Source organism: Natrix helvetica (genome assembly GCF_964273705.1).
Source record: "Natrix helvetica genome assembly, chromosome: 2".
Taxonomy (NCBI): Eukaryota; Metazoa; Chordata; class Lepidosauria; order Squamata; family Natricidae; genus Natrix; species Natrix helvetica.
In genome coordinates this window covers 267,107,466-267,130,497 of record NC_138552.1, presented here as the reverse complement: position 1 = coordinate 267,130,497, position 23,032 = coordinate 267,107,466, and the positions used below count along the sequence as shown (strand labels likewise).

Below are 23,032 nucleotides of genomic sequence, written 5' to 3'. Positions count from 1 at the left end.
CTTTAGTGTCACCTTTACTGCACTTAGAAAGATGCAAATTGTAGTCCTTGAACATGGGAATTTCTTAGCAGATGTCATAGTCACGAAGTCGTATATGCCATATCTTATTTAGTTCTCATTCTTAGTTGCCCTATCACCACTTTCTGAACGTCTATTTTATTCAAAACTATATTTTCCTGAGCCTATATAACGCCAGCTCTACAGTGAGGGTGTCCATGTCAGATTCAAAGTACTCTTGTTTACCTCAGATGAGAATATAGAGTACCATGCTCCTAATTTCATTCCATTTTCCTTTCCACTTGATTTCTACTGTTCCCCTGCTTCCCAGTGATCAGTTGATCTTCGTAACAAATCATGTAACATGAAACATCTCCAGCTATATCCCCCCCCCCTTATTTCCCTGTGCCATTTAATGACTGATAGTATTAGCAGAAAATATTTGCTAACACTTAATTCATTTTCATAGATTCATGCGTCACTGTCCATACAAAACATTGGGAGTGGTGGCGGGTTCCTGTATCCTGAATTCTGATTTGTTTGCTTTGTTTGTACTGAATTGTATTTTGAGACAGATGCAGCAATCCAGTGCTAACTTTACTGCTTCTGAGCTGAGAGAAGGACAGGGCCCTTAAGTAAATGTCAGTTGTGCTTGTTTGGCTTTGTGTTCCTTGTTAATAATTATAGAGAGGAAGCTACCTATTTCCTCCCTCTCCCCCAGAAGTGTGTGGAAGCCAGATGTTTTACCCAGGGCAGAAAACAATGCTGGCCTTGAACTACCAACTTAAAAATTACAGTTGTGCGTGTTTCTGGTGAGGCATGCAAGTCATCCAAAGGGTATGGTTCAAAACAGAAGGGTGAACTTAAATAGAATTACTCTCATTTTCTAATTTGTTACAGCCAGAGGTGGTTTTCAGCTGGCTATGACTGGTTCTGGTGAACTGGTAGTGGAAATTTTGAGTAGCTCGGAGAACCAGCAGATACCACCTCTGGCTGGCCCCGCCCCTGATCTATTTGCTGCCTCCCGAGTCCCAGCTAATGGGCTGGGTCTTCTTTTGTTGCCCTGCACAGGAGAACGGAGTTGGAAAGCAGGTTAGTGGGGTGGCGAGGGAATGGGGATTTTGTAATAACCTTCCCCAGGAGTGGGGTGGGAATGGAGATTTTGCAGTATCTTTCTCCTGGAATGGGGATTTTGCAATGTCCTTCCCCTGCCACGCCCACCAAACCATGCCCACAGAACCGGTATTAAAGTTTTTTTAATCCCACTGCTGGTTACAACAGTGAAAGACCTATTGTGTTTGTAACTGTTGTAATACATACATACATACATACATACATACATACATACATACATACATACATACATACAAGAGATAATATAATACAAATAAAAATATAAAAACAATATACATTTTAGAAAAGAGTAAATAGGAGAAGAAGAAAAATAACCTGTACACATGTATACACATGCTAGACCATATTTTCCACCCTTCATTCTGTCAACCATCCTGTCTTCCTAACCAAACTGGAAGTTTGGATTAATAAGAATATTGCTTGTCTTTTTAAAAAGTCTGAATCATATAACCAAAGGTTTCTAGTTCTCATGGCAGCAGGAATGCATCTGCCTGGGAAAGTCTCTGAATCCAGTGCAAGTGGGACTTCTAATAATGAGATGAGTAAGATTTGTTTGCTCAGCATGCTTTCTTATCTCTTCACACAACTAGCAACTGCACATAATGTTTCTGCGGATCACATTGCATCTCTATTATTTTGATCATACTTTCCCCCCCAAAGAAATAAAGGTTCATTTATATTCATTGGAGTTAAGATTGCTGAGTTAAATAGGTGTTACTTCAATCATTATGATCTGGCCTGACTGTATCCTGGGGTCTAAATGAAGCTGGTATTCTTGTGAAACCTTTCGTTCCTTTATGGTTCCTGCTTACTATGGAAATCCTTTCAGCTCAAAAGAAATGCCTGTCCTACCTATCGACTAAATAAAGAGGCTGCAGGCACAGAATAAAGTGCAATAGGGCAAGGACTCTGGACAAAGATCCTGGCTTCCCTTCAAAAAAAATTTATTTGAAGAATGCATTTGGGTCAATATTAAAGGTTGCAGGGGAAATGACATTGCCATAGGTCTATACTACAGGCCACCAACCAAGCAGAGGAAGTAGATGAACTTTTTGCTAGTCAGCTAACTAAAGTATGTAGGAAGCACACCACAATAGTAATGGGAGATTTTAACTACCCTGACATCAACTGGGAAACAAACTCTGCACCAAGTGGAAGATCCAACAGGTTCCTAACAAATCTAGCAGACCACTTTGTTTTCCAAAAAGTAGAGAAGGGAACAAGGGGATCAGCCATATTGGACTTAATTCTCACTAACAGAGAGGAAATGATAAAAGGTGTTGAAGCCATAGGAATCCTGGGGGCAAGTGACCATGCAATATTGGAATTCAACATTATCCAAACACAAGTAGTAGAACAAAGTCAAACTAGAGTCTTGGACTTTAAGAAAGCTAATTTCAATAAACTTAGAGAGAGCTTGGGAAAAATTCCATGGATGAGAATCCTCAAGGGGAAAACAACTCAAGAAGCTTGGGAAATTTTGAAAAATGACATTACAAAAGTCCAGTCTAGCACAATACCAATGAAGGAGAAAAATAACAGCTCCCAAAAGAAACCAGCATGGCTGCATAAAGAACTATCTGACAAACTGAAAGACAAAAAAGGTAAGTATAAAAAGTGGAAGGAGGGGGACATAACTAAGGCAGAATATCAGCAAATAGCCCCAGCCTGTAAAGATGAAGTGAGGAAAGCTAAGGCTCACAATGAAGAAAGGCTTGCCACAAAAGTAAAAATTAACAAAAAAAGCTTCTTCCAACATGTTAAAAACAAGAAAAAAGTTAAGGAAACAATTGGTCCATTGCTAGGAGAAAGTGGCAAGAAGGTGAACAGCAACAGGGAGAAAGCAGAACTATTTAACTCATGTTTTGTATCTGTCTTTACACAAAGGGATAAAACAGTCCAACCTATCAAAAGCAGCACCACAAAAATCAGATTAGGAACACAAGTTGAAATAGGGAAGAAAATGGTAAGTGAGCACCTGTCTACCCTAGACGAGTTCAAATCACCAGGACCGGATGGATTACACCCCAGGGTTCTGAAGGAACTAGCAGACGAGATCTCAGAACCACTGAATTATATCTTTCAGAGATCCTGGAACACCGGGGAACTACCAGAGGACTGGAAAAGAGCTGATGTGGTTCCCATCTTCAAAAAAGGGAAAAAATTAGATCCAGGAAACTACAGACCTATCAGCCTGACCTCAATACCAGGAAAGATTCTGGAAAAAATAATCAAGCAACAAATTTGCGAACACCTAGAAGCAAACAAAGTAATAGCCGAAAGCCAACATGGATTTGTCAAAAACAGATCATGCCAGACTAATCTTATTGCATTCTTTGATAATGTGACAAAATAAGTGGACCAGAGGAATGCCGTCGATATAGTTTACTTGGACTTCAGTAAGGCTTTTGATAAGGTAGACCAGTGGTTGGCAACCTTTTTTTTCAATTGAGCCAAATCTCGCCAAAACCACGATTGAAATTTATTTTGAGAGCCACATTTTTAAAACCGAAAATACATAGGATGGTACACTGTTTTTAGTTTCAATAAGTTTTTATTGAGAATATTCTGCATGCAAGTATCCACATAGGTCGGGAGGACACAAATAACACAACTAATAAAACAAAAACTTTAGAACGATATTATTTATCGATAACGTTAAATTCCGTAAAATTTGCCTTACAATGTAGAGAAAATTATATCCTGACAATGACTGACAAAGTCACAACCACTAATGTGAACATTGGCCTTGCATTTCCTTGGATAGTTTGAGTAAGTCAGGTTTGTATGTTGTTGTTTTTAATTTCATCTCTCTCTCCCACTTTCTTTCTTTTTTTCTTTTTCTTTCTCTCTATCTCTCTGGCTCTTTGTCTCTCTCCCCCTCCCTCCCTCTCTGTCTCCCTCTGTCATTTTCTCTGGGTGTCTATCTGTCTGTCTCTCTCTCTCTGTATCTCTGTCTCTCTCTCCTCCTTCCCCCATCTCTGTCACTCTGTGTGTGTGTGTCTGTCTGTCTCTCACTCACTCTGTGTGTGTGTGTGTCTGTCTCTGTCTCTCCCTCTGTCCTATGACTGCAGAATGCTGCAAAATACCATAAATGCAGGCCAATTGTTGAGTGTTTCAAATGTGATTGGAACACTCAACAAGGTGACCACAGTGTGTGTGTGTGTGTGTGTGAGTGAGACAGACAGACAGAGAGAGGAACAGAGAGAGGGAGTGAGAGAGGGAATCAGAGAGAGACTGACAGACTCTGACAGAATCAGAGAGGTACTTCTAACTACCTGGCAGCGGCGTTTTGCCTTGGGGGGATCCTCAGAACATCCCAAGACTTCGGAGGGAAGCTTACAGCCCGGAGCAGGAGCAAAGCCCCTTTCCCAACTGGCCCTTCCTCCCTCGGAACGCTTCGGAGGGAAGCTTCTGCAAAAGCCCGGGTGAGTGACAACAAGTTCCCGCCGTTACGAAGTCTCTGAGGCTGTAATTTTCTGAGCTGTGCGCGCGCGCCTGTTTTCCACGGCGTAGAGCAGCGGCGAGATTCTGCGTGGCGAGCGATGATTCCGGGGGCCATCCGGAAAGATAAGGAACGCGAGGGGGGACCCTGCCCCCCCCCACTGATGGCCTCCAGAATCATTGCTTGCCGCTGCTCCACGCCGTGGAAAACAGGCGCGCGCGCACAGCTCAGAAAATTACAGCCTCGGAGACTTCGTAACGGCGGGAACTTGTTGTCACTCGCCCGGGCTTTTGCAGAAGCTTCCCTCCGAAGCGTTCCGAGGGAGGAAGGGCCAGTTGGGAAAGGGGCTTTGCTCCTGCTCTGGGCTGTAATTGCGCCTATGTTTTCCACGGCGTGGAGCAGCGGCGCAATTACAGAGGCTAGCTGCAGAGTCCTGACTTTTGGGGCGGCTGCTCGAGAGGAGGGAGGGGAGCAGGCGCCCGGCACACAGAAGAGCCGCATTAAAGTGTGTAAAGAGCCGCATGAGGCTCGCGAGCCGTGGCTTGCCGACCACTGAGGTAGACCATAACCTACTACTAGATAAAGTAGAAGAATGTGGGTTAGACAGCATCACCACCAGATGGATTCGTAACTGGCCGACCAACCGCACTCAACGTGTAGTCCTCAATGGAACTGCATCTACATGGAGGGAAGTATGCAGTGGAGTACCCCAAGGGTCTGTTCTAGGCCCACCACTCTTCAACATCTTCATCAATGATTTGGATGAGGGAATAAATGGGGAACTCATCAAATTTGCAGATGACACCAAGCTGGCAGGAATAGCCAACACTCCAGAAGATAGGCTTAAGATACAGAAGGATCTTGACAAACTTGAACATTGGGCACTATCTAATAAAATGAAATTCAATGGTGAAAAGAGTAAGGTTCTACATTTAGGCAACAAAAATGGAATGCACAGATACAGTATAGGTGGTACCTTGCTCAGTAGTAGTAACTGTGAAAGGGATCTTGGAGTCCTAGTGGACAACCATTTAAATATGAGCCAGCAGTGTGCAGCAGCTGCCAAAAAAGCCAACACAGTTCTAGGCTGCATCAACAGAGGGATAGAATCAAGATCACATGAAGTGTTAATACCACTTTATAATGCCTTGGTAAGGCCACACTTGGAATACTGCATTCATTTCTGGTCGCCATGATGTAAAAAAGATGTGGAGACTCTAGAAAGAGTGCAGAGAAGAGCAACAAAGATGATTAGGGGACTGGAGACTAAAACATATGAAGAACGGTTGCAGGAACTGGGTATGTTTAGCTTAAGAGAAAGAAGGACTAGGGGAGACATGATAGCATTGTTCCAATATCTCAGGGGTTGCCACAAAGAAGAGGGAGTCAAACTATTCTCCAAGGCACCCAAGGGTAGAACAAGAAGCAATGGGTGGAAACTAATATATATATATATATATATATATATATATATATATATATATATATATATATTTATATATGTATGTATGTATGTATGTATGTATGTATGTATGTATGTATGTATGTATTTGTGTTACAACCCCTGGTATGCCCAAATATGGGAGGGGGCTCACTCCTCCCTCTTTCTGTCCTTCGGCTCATCACAGAAAACCATCCAGGCAGAAACCCATATTTTTATTTTTAATGTTGCCTTTTTATATTTGTGTTGTATTTGTGCTGATAAATAAATAAAGGGAGATTAGTATGGATCCATTTCAAGCTATTTAGCTCTCATCAGCTAGCCATACCCTTACTGGGATTTGAACCTGGGATGTGTTACATATTAGGCAGATTTGTTAGCCACTACACTACAGGCTCTCCTCCTTTTATCAGCTAAGCCAGGGAAATAGGTATGTATTTGTGTTACAACCCCTGGTATGCCCAAATATGGGAGGGAGCGCACTACTCCCCCTTTCTGGATTGTCCTCTGTAATGAGCCGAAGGACATAATGTGTGTATGTGTATATGTATATGTGTATATATGCAAATGCATATATGCTGGTCTTGTTGTATTCGTGTCTTTTCCCGTGTAAGATTGAGGTTGTCTTGGCAATGTTTCAGCGAGGTCTCACTCATCATCTTCAGGCTGGGTTTTGGGCTTAACGTTTAATATATATATATATATGAATTAGAAAAGGTACAAACAGAACATAGGGAAATGGCTTTAAGGAGTAGAGAGCCTCATAAAGGTAATTTAATTAGCAGACCACCTGATATATGTAAACATATTGAGAGGTAACTTGAAACTTGACTTTTGGTCCATCTGTCTCCAGCCAGCTAGTCACTAGCAGGGTCATTTATCACAGGTCATATTTCAAGGTTTGTACAATAGATGGTTCCATGTCAGGGATTGGAATCACTTTTCAGCTGTCCGACTGATTATTATTTGTCAGGCCCCCAAATGAAGAAATTTGCATTTGGAATTTAATTAGGCACTGTGTTTCCCTGAAAATAAGATAGTGTCTTATTTTCTTTTGACCCCCGAAATAAGCACTTGGCCTTATTTTCAGGGAAGTCTTATTATTTTTGAGGTGCAGGAGGTGGTGAGCGTGGTCACTTTATGACTGCTGCTCTGTTGCAATATTTTCGGGGAGGGCTTATTTTTGGGGGGAGGTTTATTTTAGTGCATGCGCTCAAAAGCCTGATTGGGCTTATTATCCAGGGAGATCTTATTTTCGGGGAAACAGGGTATTCATGTACTGTGCTGTACAGAAAGTAGTGTAGGTACATTATGACAGTTTAAAGAGAGTAAAGGGGAATGTTACAAAGCTGCTGTCCTTTGAGCAGCCTGTGAGTTTTTGTGGAATAGAGTAATTTTACTTGGGATGAAACACTAAACCTTGGCATTAGGACAGCATGAGAGATAGGCCTAAAAGAGGGAAAAGATAAAAATGCAGATGAAGTAAAATGTATTCATGAACAGGATGAATTGGAGGAAAGGGAAGCCTCTTTGTTTCTTTTTGTAATTCTCTCCAGAGTCTTGTACAATTTATTTGTTTATTTCCCCAGGATATCCCGTACTTTATCTCATAGGATTAATTTTTGATGACTTCAGAATAATGAGATTCATTTCAGATGGCTCAGGTTTTTGGAGGCCTTCCCACGCTTTTAAATCAACACTGGAATAGAGTTCTCGGTATATAGCACAACCTCTTCGTCAAAATGTTTGAATACTTTGTCCCCAGTTGAGAGTAGTTCTTGTATCATCTCTAGGCAGCGTACGGAACATGTAATACTGTATAACTGGAACGTTGATTTCAAAGGTAAGCTTTGAATCCCTTGGGGTCCATTTTGCTTAGTGATTTTTAAGATTTGCCTATTGTAACACGAACTGCATGTATTTGCTTTTGAATAGTATTCAGAATCTTCCAAGTAGTTGAAAATGTTGCTGCAAAAGTTTTGCTAGGAGTAGAAGGCTTCTCTTATGCTTGCACTATCAGTGCTAGCTCCCTTTCACCGGGAGCTGTGGTGGTGCAGTGGTTCGAATGCAGTATTGCAGTCTAACTCTGACCAGTGCCAGGAGTTTGATCCCAACCAGCTCAAGGTTGACTCAGTCTTCCATCCTTCCGAGGTCGGTAAAAATCAGGACCTAGATTGTTGAGGGCAATATGTTGACTCTGTAAACCGCTTAGAAAAAGCTGTAAAACACTATGAAGCAGTATATAAGTCTAAGTTAGTGGTTCCCAACATGGGGCCCACACACCACAGGGAGACAATGTAATTTTTAATGGGGGCAATTTGAACCTTGTTTAAACCAAGTTAATGTCCTTTTAGGCTTCTTCCCCGTGAGTAGAGTTCACTTTTTGAGTAAAGTAAGAATTATATGTCATGGGGGGGAAGGGCATCAGGATTTCAGAGATGCTCAGGTGGGGCATGGCCAAAAAAAGGTTGGAAACCACTGGTCTAAGTGCTATTGCTGTTACTGTGTCAAGGCAGGACTATCCCAGCTCAGTCTAAAGTGATGAGTTACCTGAGATGTGGGAACTTCTGTCTTTTCCACAATATCTGAGGGTTAATGCAAACTGATTTCAGTTTCCTAAAACTTACATTAGGACAGTGATATAATAAGAATGGATACTCAAAAGGATTCCATGAATTGTTTTCTTGGCCGATTAGTGAGAATGTTTCTTCCCTAATTTATACACTGAAGAGAGTGCTACTTTTGTTCCTACTTTTAATACGAAGGAGTTTGGGTCTTGTGAGCCTATAATCCCAGTCCCAAGTTGCAAAGATTCCACTAGCACACTTCGTTGTACCACTCCTGAAACCTATTTAACAAATTTTGAAGGTCTTAAACTACCAATTTTTATAACTGAATTTTTGTATGAAGGTTAAGAGAAAAAGTTAAGGCAGACATTTGGAATTGAGCATCAGAAGACAGAATTTGAAGTATGTGTAAATGATGAACAGGTTTAGCAATATACATTATCAAAATGTATAAATTTTCCTGTAGATACGACGGGAGGGGCTACAGCTGGGTTTAGTCACAGCCTGATTGGTCCAGAGACTGAGGGAATTTTCTTAAAGTAACCTTCCTTCCCTATTGGCTCCCAGTTTCCTCTCAGTCTCTTGGTCCAAGCACTAGCTTTGGCTCCTTTGAGGTATGCAATCCTCTCCTTTCCTCTGTGTGCCACGAGGCGCGGTGGCCGTTTCGGTGCGACCTCGTGGCGGTGGCCATTTTCTGGGGCTGAGGCCTATATCGCAGCCACAAATTGAGGCAGGTAGGAGGCAATCCAAGGACGCAAGGCCTACATCGCAGCCAGATATCGAGGCCGGTGGGCTCCAGTGCACTTATCGGCGAGACACGTGAGTGAGGCATGGCCTCTACAAATCCTGGGTCAGCGCAGGCCTCTGAGGGGACCCATGATGTGGTGGCAGAGGAAGGCCAGGGCAGGATGTGTACCAGGGCAGTGGCCCCCAGGCCATCTGCTGATCAGCGCCCTTCTAGAGGGGCTGTGAGAGATGAATTGAGAAGACAGAAGGCTCTGGAGAAGCAAGTGGAATGGAATATTTGGCCATGTGAGGTTAGACACACAAGGAATTTGTCTCTGATGCAAAAACTCTCAGTGTTCATGCAAAGCAACAGAGTAATCATGATCATAATCATCATCATATCAATAAATGGAAGTTATAAGGAAGACAAGAAGGATAATAATAATATTACAACCATACAACATGGGTAATGGGTACAACATAGACATTAGACAGTATTGTGAGAATTAGATATTCAGCAGAGTAATGGCATGAGGGAATTGTTTCTCACATGCAATACCCTATAGGGCATCCTGAGTGGAGGAGTTGAAACAGTTTATGTCCAGGATATGAGGGGTCTATAGATATTTTCTGAGCCTTCCTTCTAACCTGCATCATATGCAGGTCTTCTGTAGAAGGCAGGCTGGTTGAAATTGTTCTTTCTGCAGTCCTTACTATCCGGAGTCTGTACCTGTCCTGTTTAGTTGCTGTACCATACCAGACAGTTATAGAAGTACAAATCCAAGGAAGGCAAATAAAGCAAATAGGATTACCTCATTGACATTACTAAATCATTGCTGGATAATTATGTAAAATATACATAAAACATATGTATGCATGCATGCATGCATGTGGTATTGATAAAACATAGCATATCATCACCATACATTGACAGCTTATGATCATTTCCAACCATAGTTATAATTTAAAATAGGTCAGTGATTCCAATATCAATTAAGTTAAAACTAAAAGATGAGGGACACTCAGATATCATTATTTTAACAGGGGATATCTTAAGGGGAGATTCCATTTGTAATAAAGGTAGCACAAGGAATAGATTACCAATTTACTTCAGTTGATAAAAGCAGGAGGAAATCCGTATTTAGGAAAATGTGAAAATTCATTATAGCAAGAGAATGCGATAGTTCTTTTTTCCTTGAACGTTCTCTTCCAGGCAGTTTCTGCATTTATTATTGAATACTGAGATTTCTAGTTCTTATTAACTTTACATCAAAAACGCTGTCTTGGAGCTGTGGAGTTCAGTGTTGCTGTTCCAGATGGTGACTGCCAAGAGATCTAAGGGCTCTTGAAATCAGATATTGATGCTCAGAGCAGACTGGCTTTTCAAAATTAAAGAAACAACACTTTTTTAAAACCACCTGTTTTAGACTGTTTTATTCAAATGCTAACATTTTAAATACTTACATCATAGTAATATTAAAATCCTCAAAGGTAGTGGTGAGAATAGTAATAGTGCAAGGCAATTTTGGCTTATTCAATTTTAAGATTTTCCTTTTGGAGGTGTGGGTATGTGCTGGTGCTACTTTCCTAAATTGCTGTAGAATTTTGCTTTTATTATTATTTTTGTAAGCATGGAAAGTGAAAGAGAACAAAATTACATTAAGAATGTTGCTTGGCAGATGGGCAACGTATACATTTAATTAATAAACAAAAATATTTGTTTTTGCACTGTGCAGTGGTTTGCAAAGGGGTGTTTTGGAATGCCCTGTTGCATGAATGGAGCATCTTTTTTAAAATAGCCTCATCTTTTTCCAGACTTGCATGGCTGTTGCAGAAACTTCTCCCTAGGAATCCTATGTTCCGTGATATAGAGGTTCCTGCTTTAATGAGTCCCAGAGGTGCTGTGTTTCTGTTTTTTTCATGTATTATGGAATGCCTCTTTTTAATGCGCTCTGAACTGCAGCACAATCTTATGTATGGTTATAAGTCTGCTTCCAATAATTCTCATGCTGCATCAACCTTTAAATCTACCAAGATGGCCAGTTTAGATATTTTTTTTGCAAGCCTTTGGGCTTTTATTGTTGACATAATGAACAATAGCATCTTTCATATTTTTTAAAAAAATGTCTCTATGTATACACCCTTCATTTCAAATGTGCAGACTCATCATCCTCTGTTCACTTGGAAACCTGCCACATGGCTGAATTTGCCAAGAGATAAAATATGCAGGATCAAGTTAGAGAAAGTGTATGTTATTTGAATGAAAACTTGAAGGAACAATAAAGATAGCTCTTTTAAAAAAGAGCAATGTCTAAGAGCAGGGCTATATTTCCCCAGTATTGGGTTATCTATATCTGCATTTATTTCACTGCTAAACATACCTATGTAGAGCCTAATACTATAGGATGCTAACACTGCAGTTGTGTTAACCTAGTAAGAGAATATCAATAGCAATCACTTAGACTTATATACCGCTTCACAGTGCTTTACAGCCCCCTCTAAGCGGTTTACAGAGTCAGCTTATTGCCCCCAACAATCTGGATCCTCATTTTACCAACCTCAGAAGGGTGGAAGGTTTGAGCCTGGTGAGATTCAATCTGCCAAATTGCTGGCAGCCGGTGATCAGCCTGTAGTACTGCACTCTTAACCACTGCACCACCGTGGCTCAGAAGCAAGGATGAAGGACATAATAACAGCTTAAAAAGTAATACTTTGTGGAATGGAATTGGGTAGGATAATTTACATAAATACAAATGTGAGTTTCATTTCATTTTTTTCCCCTAGGTTAAACTTTTATTACAATTTCTAAGTAGAAAAGCAATGGCAGGAAGGCCTTCTGAACAATGAAAGAGATTCCTTTTGTTTTTCCAGTAGGAGGCAGAGGAGGATGACCCAGGAAAGGCAATTGTTAGCCATCAATAACTGGCAAAGAATTTACCCTTTCCTGGGACCTTAGAAAAACAATGCTAGGCACAAAGAGTGATATAACTGATGAGTGGTGGTTTGAAAAGTTGAGATCAATACAGAAGGAACAAGGACCAACAAGTGAGGAAACTCTTGGGGTAATAATGGTTGGGCCCCATGGCATCATGTTGTGATTAATACAGTTGTGGGAGCAGAGCAGTGTCAGGGGTGAAGAAATAAACTTATTACAACATGGTTTAAAGTCCTGTAGTAACAGTGAAAGAACAAAAAAACAGCCAAGCCCTTAGGAATGGATATTGAGAAAGCCATTACAAGTGTTATATGTGAATAACTGCTTTCTGTGTACACACAGGCATATGTTAAACATGGAATTCTGATGCCCACTCTCAAAAGAAAAAATAGATTCACTATAGACACATACATAACACACACACACACACACATATGCATAAATGGAAAAAAAGAGTCTTGAGAGACTTCTATTACTACTACTTGAGAGTTGAATTGAGCAACATTTTTCCTACTATGAATATTATCACAGTGAGGTGTATTCAGCAACACTTTCAGATTAGTTCTCTTCCTGAAGAGGCAATAGATTTGATTTCTTATGTACTTGGATAGGTGTAATTATAGAAGCTAGCAAGGAGAAATAGCAGTGCTCATGTCAGGGATGACTTGGCTACAACAGTCTTCTCTCTGGTAACCTCCTGGCAGGGGTGGGTTTCAGCTGGTACGTACTAGTACACATGTACCACTTCGGGAAATTTAGTGTGCCTTCCCGTACCTGAGCTTCCGGAGGCCCCGTACTGGAACACTCCCTCCCCTGGCCTGCCCCTCTCCCGCTCGCTCACTCTCCCTATCCACCCGCCAAGTGGCCGCTCATTCTCTTGCCCCGCCCACCCACTTCTTTTGCTGGAGTGGAGGATTGGGAAAGCCCACATGGCATGTACTCCCTTCTCTTTGACAGCTGCCAGGTTTCCAATGGGGGTGGGGAAGAAATCCATGCATTTTCCTCCCTCTGCATGGATTCCCCCCCCCATTGGAAACTAGATGGCTGTCAAAGAGAAGGGAGTAGTATGTACCACATGGGCTAGTCCAACAGCCGAAGAAGGAACAGGAGGTGAGGATTCGGCTGTTGTGAGAAGCCCACATGGCACACGCTCCCTTCTCTTTGACAGCCGCTAGGTTTCCAATGGGAATGGGGAAGAAATCCATGCATATTTTCTCCCTCTGCATGGATTCCCCCCCATTGGAAATGGGGTGGCTGTCAAAGAGAAGGGAGCAGTGTGAGCCCTGTAGTCTTGTCCAACAGCCAAGAAAAAGAAAGTGGGAGAGAGAGACGAAAGAAAGAAAGGAAGAAAGAAAGAAAAAGGGAGAGGGATGGAAGGAAGGAAAGAAGGAAAGAAAGAAAACGTATGACCACAATTGAGCCCAAAATTTTGGTTGCTAAGCAAGAGTGTTGTTAAGTGAGTTTCACCACATTTTCCAAGTTGGCCATGCCCACCCGGTCACACGACCACCAAGCCACACCCACCCGGTCACATGACCACCGAGCCACTCCCACAAAACAGGCCACACCTACAGAATAGGTTCTAAAATATTTTGAAACCCACCACTGCTTCCTAGGTAGAGTGTTGCACTGCTGTTTATCTTGGTCTGCCTTTAAGAATGACTTAGTGACTGCAGCTGTGCAGAATGCAGTAGCCAGCCTGCTGTCTGAAACATCCTTTATTGACCATGTCATACTGAGCCTATAGGCTACCAGTCTCACTTCAGCATTAATCAATACATGAGTTGTGCCTACATGCATTCAAGTCAATACTGAGTTGCTTACCAACCTGATTTTCACAGGTAAGATTAAAAAAAACACAGCAATGTACAATGTATGTGACAATGCCATCTGGCAACCTATTTTCTTTATAGATTTGCATTCCAACATGGGATGCAAATACATAAGTAGCAGCATTTACTTGATAATGTTACATCACTTGCTCTTCCACGTGCCCCTCTCATGGATGGCCCACCTTTTCTGGCATGGAGTTTCAGCTTTGGAAAGAGAAACGTACAGGCTCTTTCATGCAGTGGATTGAAGACCTGATTGCACTGGTCACCTATGAATACATTGCCGATACATGTAGATTTTGTACGGACAAGTAGAGTGAAAGATGGATCCCATTTGTAAAAAATAGAGTATGTTAAAAAATGATAGCTTGTATAAGTTATTCAAAATGTATACATACTTGAATTATATTTTCATTTTTCAAAAGCATTTTCTATACGCGTATTTCTCTCATAAGTATTTTTGTGGGTTTTTTTATTTTTGTTGTTTGTTATTATTTCAAAAACAATTAACAACATTTTTGGAATGCCTTTTCCTGGGGCCAAACTGACATCCATAACACCTTACTTTTTGGGAGAAGTATTAATTTGCATTTCAATTGAATGTTAAAAACTTTGTCCCACTAGCCTTTCCAAACATTTGTGCCTATCTAGTATTAAATCATAGTTTTTAACTATGTTAGAATTATGGAGTACTGTGTGTTCACCTCTTATTTTACAGTATATATATTTTACAAGCATACTCTGTCATGAGGTGCTGTTTAGTTTCACAAGAATTTTAAAATCTCAAGCTTTATGTGCTTGTTAAAAGCAGGGTGTGGCATTGGTGTTTTTCATTCTTTTATATGCCCTGCAGCAAACCAGGGGAGATGGTGTGTAATATAAAATGTACAGCTTGGATTAGTTTGACGGGTTTAAAGTGTTTGGTGAGTTTAACTTTGTTGCACTCAGGAGGATGGGAATAAATAGGGGAATGTCTCAAGGCCCTGGCATTTTCAGCTGTTGATAAGGACGAAGGAGATTGTTATCTGAAGCTACAAAGCTCTGAATTGCCTTCTTGCTAATTCAGGAGGTCTCCCTTTGGAGGAGGATATTTGGGCAACCCAAGTGAGGTGTCTGCTGATCGCTTGAAGTTTGTCTCCCGAACTTGGCAATTTGATGCAAGGATTTCTTTTTCTTCAGGCTTTTGATCCTTTTTGCTCAGTGATGTCTATTCTTTCTGGTAGCAATGACTCTTCCCCCCTCCCCTCCCTTAGGCAGGCCCTAAAATGGGAATTAATGTGGTTAAAAACTGATGTCCTCTACATTAAAAATAAGGACAGCAGCCCCCAAACTGTGAATCCTCCTCAGATGCTGGACGATCAAGAATGTGGAAAAATAGGTTGGAATAAGCTCTGTAGTGGAAATGTAGTAGGGTTGCCTACTATTGCCAGATAGGCAAAAGATACTACATTCATTCAGTAGTGATTAGCTATATATTTCTGGACCGAATTGAAGTGCTTGCTTTGGCCTTTAAATCTGATTCAGGGCCAGATTATCTGAAGAAGTCCTTATACAAGAAATGCTTGTATTTATCTGCATTTTTATTTTATTTATTTAATCAGATTCATATATCTGCCCATCCCACACATGTGACTCTGGCCAGGATACAATAAACAACCAGTTAAAATAATGAAAACAATAGTTGAAAATAATTAAAGACAAATATAGTAACATAAAAACAAAACCATGGGAGAACAAATCACCATCTTAATACTGGGGAGCCATCTCGTGCTGCCCATTTGGGTTTTTTTTTCAAAAATTTCCTAAATGCCAGTAAAATCAGGTCTAGACAATAGATTTCACTTCAGCAGTGATAGTAAAATCTACCGTTAGAAGACTTGAAGGAGTTAAAAGATTAATAGAAATATATTCTTGTTTGAATGCTGTCTATTGTTTCAGTCATGCTAACTGCCAATTAAAGATGTCTCTGAAAACAATACTGAGATTAACAGCAGTCTCCTTACTTATCTGCTTGCATTTGAGATTAGTTAGATTGGCAGAAACAAGGAACAGAATTTCAAGTATTGGCTATCTTGTCTTGTGGAATAGGTAATTAGTTTCCTCAGTTGCAATAGTCAGAAGTACAACCTTCTTCGTTTAAAATTCTTCTGAAGCTGCTTCCTGCAAATTCTGACAGTAGAAAGCTATAAAACCACATATCAGGTTATACATATTGTTTTTTCTATATTAAAGGTTTGTTAATATTATATGACACTGTTTTCAGTGCTTATGATGGAATTAGCTATCTAGGGGGTCCCAAATTGCAGCATTTAAATATGTGATCTACCAGTCCAGATGTTGGATCGGCAGTGGGGACCCCTATTCAACATTATCCTTAGCCTTGAACTCACAGGGTGAGTTTTGAGCAGTAATTCTCTTAACCCAGTCTATCTCACAGGGTTTTGCTATTGTGGGAGGGAAATTGGAGCCCTGTGTAGGCTGCCTTTTGTTCCTGGTAAAATGTGGGACATAAATTTTACGTTTTATATACATATACATGTATATGTATATGTGTGTGTGTGTATATATACATGTATGTATATATATATATGTATGTATGTATGTATTGTGTCCTGGTGTGCCCAAATATGTCGATTCCCAGTAAGGGTATGGCTAGCTGATGAGAGCTAAATAGCTTGAAATAGATCTATACTAGTCTCCCTTTATTTATTTATCAGCACAAATGCAACTTATATATATATATATTCGTAGGTTTTCACAGGTACAGGTATGCTGGTCTTGGTGTATTCGGGTCTTTTCCTGTGTAAGATTGTGAGTATCTTGGCGACCTTTCGACGAGATCTCACTCGTCATCCTCAGGCTGGTGCCTTCGGCTTCGTGCTTGAACTCTCAATCTTACACGGGGAAAGATCTGAATACACCAAAACCTGCATATATATGTATGTATGTATGTATGTATGTATGTATGTATGTGTGCGTGTGTGCGTGTATATATATATATATATATATGTGTGTGTGTGTGTGTGTGTTGTATTTGTGCTGATAAATAAATAAAGGGAGACTTTATACAACACAAATATAAAAAGGCAACATTAAAAATAAAAATATGGTTTTCTGCCTGGATGGTCCTCTGTAATGAGCCGAAGGACAGAAAGGGGGAGTAGTGAGCTCCCTCCCATATTTGGGCATACCAGGGGTTGTAACACAAATACATATATACATATATAGATATATACATATATGCTGGTTTTGTTGTATTTGGGTCTTTTCCCTTGTAAGATTGAGATTGTCTTTGCAACGTTTCGGCAAGATCTCACCTGCCGAAATATATATATTTATTCAGGGGTGTAGGTATGCTGGTCTTGTTGTATTCGGGTCTTTTCCCGTGTAAGATTGAGATTGTCTTGGCAACGTTTCAGTCAAAACATTATTATTGGCATGAATTGTATATTCTTATCTGGAGTTCTTTTTTCTAGAAGGTGATCTAACATCTCAGTATTGCCTAGTTTAATATGATGCTGCCTTTGAAACCGTCTTTGCTTTTTATAGGGACTTTATAGGACCCCAGTTAAGGCTACCAATATCTACACTTCCCAAATGCACAATTTCAACGGTGAATAAAGTGATATAAGAACTGGGAATAATGGATTCATCAGATATGTGTGTCATGTATCTGTGGGGAATTAGAAAGGAGGTGGGAGGAGGATGGCATGTCTACAATTCAGTTAAGTGACATGAGGTGTTACATTTTTATGGCCTTGCTGAACCAATGCATGAAAAGTAATAAAAGAGGGGAAGCAGCCGACATGCTTTGAATGCGGAAGGTTCTAGATTCAGTTCTTGGCACTTTAATTGATATTTGTTTGTTTAAAGTTACATTCTTTCCTTCTTGCCTGGAAGTGACTCTAGGCAGCCTGCAACCATAAAAACAAGACAGAACATTCAACCTTAAATCAATAAATATTAACACTAAAAGAAAGTTAAAATTGAGAAGATAGGAAGGAAGAGAGCAAAATGGACACAGGGAAGAAGTGGGGACTTATCTTAGTCCATTAATTATGAAGATTCTTAATCATCAAGGTCATAGTTGTCCCAAAGATACTTTCCAGAAGGCAACTGAATAAAATAAATACATTTTTATGAAAAAACCTACTTTTAAGAAATAAAAATAAGAGCGTTGTTTAACTTTTTGCAAGTATTTTCAGGGGTCTGCAAAAATAATTTTGATTTTTGCAGACCCCTGGTGGAGGGTCTTGATTCTCATTTTACCCTACTTGTTGCCCGGCACTCAAGTCGTTGCCTGTTTGTCTTCCTGGTTTCTGGCACGCATGCATGCGCGAAGATCAGCTGTCTTTTGCATGCGGCAGTGTCAAAAACCGGTTTGTGCATGCGCGCCAGCCAGCTGATTGTCGGGCACGCATGCGCTTTAAAACCTGGAGCGCAGTGCGACATTTCCGTGCAAACATTTTGGCACTCGGTGCCGAAAAGGTTCTCCATCACTGCTCTAGGACATGAATATCATAAAACTTCCTCCTGCCTGTTTCCCCTAGCCACCAGTCATCAGGAATATGCAGGACAGCATATAGACACAATTATTTTATCAATCAGTTCTTTCTAATGAATAGTATTCTGTGCTAGCTTTCTGTGTACAATTTTATATTGCAAGAGGATACATTTGGACATACCAATTCACAGACTGGCCATTTAAATTGGGTCAGACCGTGCAGCTGTGCTTTTAGATAATTGCAAAACTCCAAATATGGTTTGGAAAGATGTTCTTTTGCAGTGATGGATTCTGTCTGTGAGGTTTAGCCAATCTCTGTGCACTGAAATAAGTTCTCTGTGTCTCAGTCTGCTCAGTTTTTCCTCTAACCTCTTTCCTTGACAGAATGAATGTCAGGCTTGATTCCAACCAGCATGCTGAGACACAATCTTTCTCCAGTTGATATCTAAATAAGTATTACTTTGCTTGGCATTTCCTGCTGTGAATACATATCCCTGATGAAGTTGAAAAGATGCTATGGGATATACTGAGGTTTTGAGCCTCTTGTACTCTTTACCAGGGGTCCCCAATTCCCAGTCCATGGACCAGTACTGGTCCGAGGCATGCTAGAAATCCAGCCACGTAAACAAGCAAAGTCCCATCCGCAGGATGCAGGCAGCACATGAAACCACGTCTCCTCTGGTCCATGGAAAAACCTCTCTCTCCATGAAGCTGGTCCTTGGTACTCAAAAGGTTGTGGGCCGCTGCTCTATACAGCAATAGCCAATATTTCTGAGCACAGAGATAGAGATTAACATGGGAGTACAAATTACCCTGCATAGTGTTGCAAAGGATCCTTTGATCCCCTTATCTGCTGCATGGATAGGTAATGGATCACTGGTGATTGTTCAGACGGCTTTTGGTTTTGAAGGTTCTCACCCACAGGTAGGAACTTGAATCGGATAATACTTGTTTTATCCTGTGAAGCAAACATAGCAGCATAGCAACATTTCTGTTTGCATTGCCATATGCAGATCGCTTAACAGAATGATTCATCAGATCTTGGAGCTATATTTTTTGCAAGCCAGAGGAAAATAAACCTTTGGTCTGATTCACGCAACTATGTTCCTTTCCCGGAAGTTCCTGGTGCCGTTTCTATTCAAAAGATTTTGTAGCTTTGAGCCAGGTTGTAGTAGGCTCCAAAAGAACATAGTAAACTACTAAAGGTAAAGGTAAAGGTTCCCCTTGCATATACACTATATTGCCAAAAGTATTCGCTCACAACTGAGTCTGATTATGTGGATGGGTGAGCGAATACGTTTGGCAATATAGTGTACGTGTTAGTCATTCCTGACTCTAGAGGACGGTGCTTATCTCCGTTTCAAAGCCAAAGAGCCAGTGCTGTCCAACGACGTCTCCGTGGTCATGTGGCCGGCCTGACTAAACGCTGAAGGCGCACGGAACGCTGTTACCTTCCCACCAAAGGTGGTCGCTATTTTTCTACTTGCATTTTATACATGCTTTCGAACTGCTAGGTTGGCAGAAGCTGGGACAAGTAACGGGAGCTCACTCCATTATCTGGTGCTAGGGATTTGAACTGCTGAACTGCCGACCTTTCTGATCAACAAACTCAGGGTCTTAGTCACTGAGTCATCTCGTCCCTTATTAAACTACTAGAACACTGTAAAAAATTTAAAAAGAGAAAAAGACACCTCCTGGTGTCGATCTGGGCCCATAGGGCCTTGCCGCCACCGCAGAAGGGATGGCCACCCCAGGAAGGCAGGGATGAAAACGAGGCTCCATAGTAGCCTCTGCCCCAGCCCATGCGGCCCGCAGGAAATTGAGGCCCCAAAATGGCTGCCGTAATGGCGTCCTGCCTCTATAGCCCTAAGAAGCAACTTTTAAAGCCCTTACCGGCGGCCAGGAGCAAGCCATACCAAGGGGAGGCTTCTAGGTGTCAGATGGAGGCAAGGGGAAGAAGGCAGGGAGGAGGAAATTGCAGGATGGCACTGGATTGTTTTTGGAAGAATCAGGAACCAAAAGCAATTCGTCTTTCTTCGGCCAGACAGAGTTGAAACTGGGAACCAGAAGCAAGGAGCACAGAGGCGTGGCTTCAAATTTAACTCTGTCTCGAGGCCAATTGGACATCACAATACCCAATCCTGGCTAATCCTGCAAAATTCCTCCGGAAAAGAGGTGTGTTCAAAATTCTGGATCTGCTGCTGCACTCACTAGGTTTTATATTTAAATACTTGCTGTGTTTCTCTGGGAGGTGCAACATGGAGATAAATAAAGGCTGCTTCTCGCCTTTGAGCCTACATAGTCAGTTGGCTGGTTTCTGGCAGCTGATATGTCCTGAAGTAAACGTTTTATAATTTGTTTACATTGGGAAGAACAGGCATGCCATGGAAGAGGCATAGAGCAAAAATCGAGAGCATGCAGGATTTCTGCTGGATTTGCAACTTTGGGCCAGTCCTTTTCTATGCCTTTGAAATTTATCCTAACTACTCATAATGTGTACTTGCTGAAGAGTGAGAACTTTCTGAGGCTCTCTAAATAGTACTGAATCTGATCTACCTGCATTTTTCACTTCTCACTATGCTTGCTGGAGCTGTTTGGAGTTTTTCACCACATTCCTTGCGAATTGCCCATGAAGGAAAAAACAAAGAATGACTAAATCTCCAAATTGTCTAGAATTATTTTAAATCTGGAATATTTTCCACATGCTTCTCACAGTCAACATATACAATGGCATTCGTTATATCCTGCACATGTGTTATATAGTATGGAGCCTGGATTGACTGCATGTTCTCCAGGATAAGCTTTGCTACGGCTTTAAGTAAACACATAAGTGCAATTATTGTATTCAGCAGCTTGGATGGTCAGCTATTGGAGGGGCATCCCTGACTATAAATTATAGGAATCATGAATTCATTGAGGCAGAAGGAAAAGCAAGTCAAAGTCCACTTCAGAGGTGAGAGAGGATGCTAGGGAGAACACCACTAAATTGAACATTTTTGTTTTACGGCTTGTGGCAATTGTAGAAATATTTTTCAAAGTCTGAAGCCTGTTATTTTTCTACAGAAGGAATTTGTTTTCTAATTGCTGCCACATCTTGATCGTTAAAATAAGTGCATATACCTAGTGAGGTCAATGGCCACTGAAATTTGTATATTTCTGCTCTGTGCCTGGCCTTGCAGTACAGAATCCATACACTGTCTTACAATAAGCCTCATTTATTTGGATTGAAAATGCCTAATAATGAGTCTGGGTGATGCTGCATTGTCTGCTTTGAATGATAGTAGCTTCCAAGAATGTCAGGCAGATTCCCCCCTCCTACCCTGCTGCTCCTTCAGCTTCACTCTGATTAGAGAAAATCAAACCCGGGTCCTTTATGTGTGTATCAGAGATGGGTTGCTCCCAGTTTTACTACCGGTTTGCTTTACGCGCTGCGCATGTGCACAATTCATTGTAAATTGTTCTTCATGCATGCGCAGAACAATTTACAGTGAACTGTGCCCACGCGCTCACTATTAACAACATAACAGCAGCAGCAACAGGGAACTGGTTCGGGGGTGTGGCCAGCCTGCCTTGTTGCCGGTTCTATGACCCGGGCCAAAATACCACTACCAGTTTTGTCAAACTGGGAGCAATCCACCTCTGTTGTGTATGTGTATATGTATATCCTTGCTATACAAGTCTAGATACCCATGTAATTAAATGAGAGAAATGAAAAAAAAATGGAAGAAACATGGTTTAAATCTTTGGTCACTACAGATCCTTATGAAACCCTAGACTGTTAATTGCTGGGATTCTCAAACCAATGTATCTCATAGGTGTTGTATGTGAATTTGTCTCAAGTTCAGTCCCCAATATTTTCACTTCTGCATGCCAGAATAAAAATCATGGAGAACAATAGATGGATCAGTCATTTTAATACAAGGCAGGTTTATATACTTTGTGCAGTACGGTATATATTTGGAGGATAATTCACTGTAAGCAGCTCTATCTCAGTCTGGTAAACAGGACTGCAGGAAAGCTATGTTGAAATGCCAAGGACTTCAACAACGATAGCTCAAAACAAGAAGAAAGATTTCCAAAAATTCCTCTGAATCAGATCAATTCATAGGTTTAATTATTAACTTTCATATTTAGAGATACTCTTACAGGAGAAAGAGAGCCAGGCCTGTATATATATAAAAAAGAGGTAATCATGAATTATAACCATAGGGTTCTCTCACCATTCACTTAAACTGCTGCTTCTGTTTAATCCTCATCTCTAAGATTCTCGGAGTTTCGTAACTAGAGATTTGAGAAAGAAATTATTCAGGGAAAATTGGTGGTGAAAAGAGCTGGACCATATCCATGACCAGGTTTCTCTACAAGGACATAGAAGTAAAGGCCTGCCAAGAAATGCTCTATTCCCTGCGTCTGCTTAGATGCGCTATATGATGAGGCCTTTCAAAAACCCA

At 41.0% G+C, this 23,032-nt stretch overlaps 1 protein-coding gene across 2 annotated transcripts in view; it reads left to right on the top strand.

Moving 5' to 3' along the window:
- EXTL3 (exostosin like glycosyltransferase 3) overlaps positions 1–23,032 on the top strand; it is a 154,020-nt gene that overhangs the window by 71,262 nt on the left and 59,726 nt on the right. Inside the window, exon 1 of one of the 2 annotated variants that reach the window (XM_081943779.1) lies at positions 7,741–7,860. The exons of the other annotated variant lie outside the window; for it this stretch is intronic. The gene's annotated coding sequence lies outside the window, so the exon portion shown is untranslated. Of the gene's footprint in view, positions 1–7,740; positions 7,861–23,032 lie in introns of those variants that run through there. 2 annotated transcript variants of the gene reach the window in all.